This window comes from Mauremys reevesii, linkage group 14, assembly GCF_016161935.1.
Source record: "Mauremys reevesii isolate NIE-2019 linkage group 14, ASM1616193v1, whole genome shotgun sequence".
NCBI classification, from domain to species: Eukaryota; Metazoa; Chordata; order Testudines; family Geoemydidae; genus Mauremys; species Mauremys reevesii.
In genome coordinates, this window is record NC_052636.1 from 42,141,466 (window position 1) to 42,144,610 (window position 3,145).

General features: G+C 48.9%; 1 non-coding gene across 1 annotated transcript; it reads left to right on the plus strand.

Annotated features, from left to right (window-relative positions):
- Window positions 1-2,484: 2,484 nt before the first annotated feature.
- TRNAV-AAC lies at window positions 2,485-2,557 on the plus strand. Its single transcript has one exon. It is a non-coding gene; the product is annotated as a tRNA-Val (tRNA).
- The last annotated feature ends 588 nt before the right edge of the window (window positions 2,558-3,145 follow it).

The following is a 3,145-nucleotide window of genomic DNA, read 5'->3' on the forward strand; positions in this document are numbered from 1 at the left end:
AAATGACACCAAGCACTTTGGAGCTCAGGATTGGAATTCAAAACACCCGTAACAAATTGGAGACTTGGTCTTCTTGAGCCAAACCCCATGGCTGGGCCTCTCTCTCTAGACTGGGCTGAAGTGAAACCCCAGAGCCAAACACTCCTCCTCCTGGGCAGTGCGCTCTGACCTTGAATGGTCAGATGCTGCTTAGCGCTGTCAGAGCAGCTTTGGCTGGGGGATTCTCCCAGCACTTTCCAATAGCGGGAAGGTACGAAATCCCCATTTGCCTGCTGTTGACGGAGCCCTAGAGGGGGGAGCAACTTGCCCAAAGTCCCACCGGAAAGGAAAACAACCAGCAGTGGAACCAATAGGGGTGTCAGGATCTTGGAGGCGCTGTCACCCCCACACTAGGGCGGTGTTATGCACCCCCTGCGGCTGGCCGAGTTTCTCTGTCCCTTGGCAATAAGACAGTCGAATCCCAACCAGGGTTATTCTATCTGCTACCCAAGATCCATAAACCTGGAAATCCTGGATGCCCCATCATCTCAGGCATTGGCACCCTGACAGCAGGATTGTCTGGCTGTGCCGACGCTCCATCATCATTCCACACAAAGATGGACTACAAGCCGTCAGGAACAGTATCCCCGATAATGTCACAGCAAACCTGGAGGCTGAACTTTGTGACTTTGTCCTCACCCATAACTATTTCACATTTGGGGACAATGTGTACCTTCAAGTCAGCGGCACTGCTATGGGTACTCGCATGGCCCCACAGTATGCCAACGTTTTTATGGCTGACTTAGAACAACGCTTCCTCAGCTCTCGTCCCCTAATGCCCCTACTCTACTTGTGCTACACTGATGACATCTTCATCATCTGGTCCCATGGAAAAGAAAACCCTTGAGGAATTCCACCATGATTTCAACAATTTCCATCCCACCTACAATCTCTGCCTGGACCAGTCCACACAAGAGATCCACTTCCTGGACACTACTGTGCTAATAAGTGATGGTCACATAAATACCACCCTATACCGGAAACATACTGAACGCTATACTTACCTACATCTCCAGCTTTCACCCAGACCACATCACACAATCCATTGTCTACAGCCAAGCTCTAAGATACAACCGCATTTGCTCCAACCCCTCAGACAGAGACAAACACCTACAAGATCTCTATCAAGCGTTCTTACAACTACAGTACCCACCTGCTGAAGTGAAGAAGCGGATTGACAGAGCCAGAAGAGTACCCAGAAGTCACCTACTACAGGACAGGCCCAACAAAGAAAGTAACAGAACCCCACTAGCCGTCACCTTCAGCCCCCAACTAAAACCTCTCCAGTGCATCATCAAGGATCTACAACCCGTCCTGAAGGACAATCCCTCACTCTCACAGATCTTGGGAGACAGGCCAGTCCTTGCTTACTGACAGCCCCCCAACCTGAAGCAAATACTTACCAGCAACCACACAACAAAAACACTAACCCAGGAACCTATCCTTGCAACAAAGCCCATTGCCAACTCTGTCCACATATCTATTCAGGGGACACCATCATAGGACCTAATCACATCAGCCATGCCATCAGGGGCTCATTCACCTGCACATCTACCAATGTGATATGTGCCATCATGTGCCAGCAATACCCCTCTGCCATGTACATTGGCCAAACCAGAGAGTCTCTACATAAAAGAATAAATGGACACAAATCAGACATCAAGAATTATAACATTCAAACACAGCCAGAGAACACTTCAATCTCCCTGGTCACTCGATTACAGACCTAAAAGTCGCAATATTACAACAAAAAACCTTCAACAACAGACTCCCACGAGAGATGCTGAATTGGAATTAATTTGCAAACTGGACACCATTAAATTAGGCTTGAATAAAGACTGGGAGTGGGTGGGTCATTACACAAAGTAAAACTATTTCCCCATGTTTATTTGTCCCCCTACTGTTACTCACACCTTCTTGTCAACTGTTGGAAATGGGCCATCCTGATTATCACTACAAGTTTTTTTCTCCTGCTGATAATAGCTCACCTTAACTGCTCACTCTCATTATAGTGTGGATGGCAACACCCATTTTTTCATGTTCTCTGTGTATATATATATCTTCTTGCTGTATTTCCCACTGTATGCATCTGATTAAGTGGATTTTAGCCCATGAAAGCTTATGCTCAAATAAGTTTGTTAGTCTCTAAGGTGCCACAAGTACTCCTCATTATTTTTGCAGATAAATTCATGGAGGTGAAGTCCATTAATGGCTATTAGGCAGCCTGGGTAAGGAATGGTATCCCAAGCCTCTGTTTGTCAGAGGGTGGAGATGGATGGCAGGAGAGAGATCACTTGATCATTACCTGTTAGGTTCAGTCCCTCTGGGGCACCTGGCATTGGCCACTGTTGGCAGATAGGATATGAGGTTGGATGGACCTTTGGTCTGACCCAGTCTGGCCATTCTTCTGTTCTTATGAAGGGAGGGGCAGAGCCCTACAACAGAGTTTCTGTAGTGTAGTGGTTATCACATTTGCCTAACACGCAAAAGGTCCCTGGTTCAAAACCAGGCAGAAACATGATGGCTTAATTTTTCCCAGCTCCTAGTGGCCTGTCCCTGCTGTTGTAGGAGCAGCAGTGGTTTCTATGCTCAATAGGTCTGTTATACTTCCCCCATTCCCATTTTTGTCTCCTCTCCCTCTCTGAATGCCTGTGAAGTGGCTTCCCCCTCCCCCTCCCGCTCCCTCCTGCAATGCTTGTGGGATGAAGGGGCTGGTTGAACAGCTGAAAGAGCAGAAGAGCTCCTAGATAGAGAAGGTGTCTGGGACTCTCATTAGGCAGCACTCACACACCCAGAGCAGGGACACTGCATGGACACTGCCCAAGGTGGCGTGTGACCCACCAGATGCAGCCAAGTCATCTCCAGTCGCAGGCCATGAGGAGCAGGTCCTTAAAAGGGGAAGGGGCCCTGTGCTCAGGAGTCACTCACAAGCTTGTACCTCCAGTGAATGCCCTTCGCCCCGACCGCCTGGCCAGTGGTTCGCTGCATTGCAGTTCATTCTGCCTCGGGAAGACTTACCTTCATCGCACTGTCCATCGCGGCGCTGTGGGACACTTACTTGGCAGAATCCTGTGCCTGCCTCTTGGCTTCCCAGGGATGGCTACTT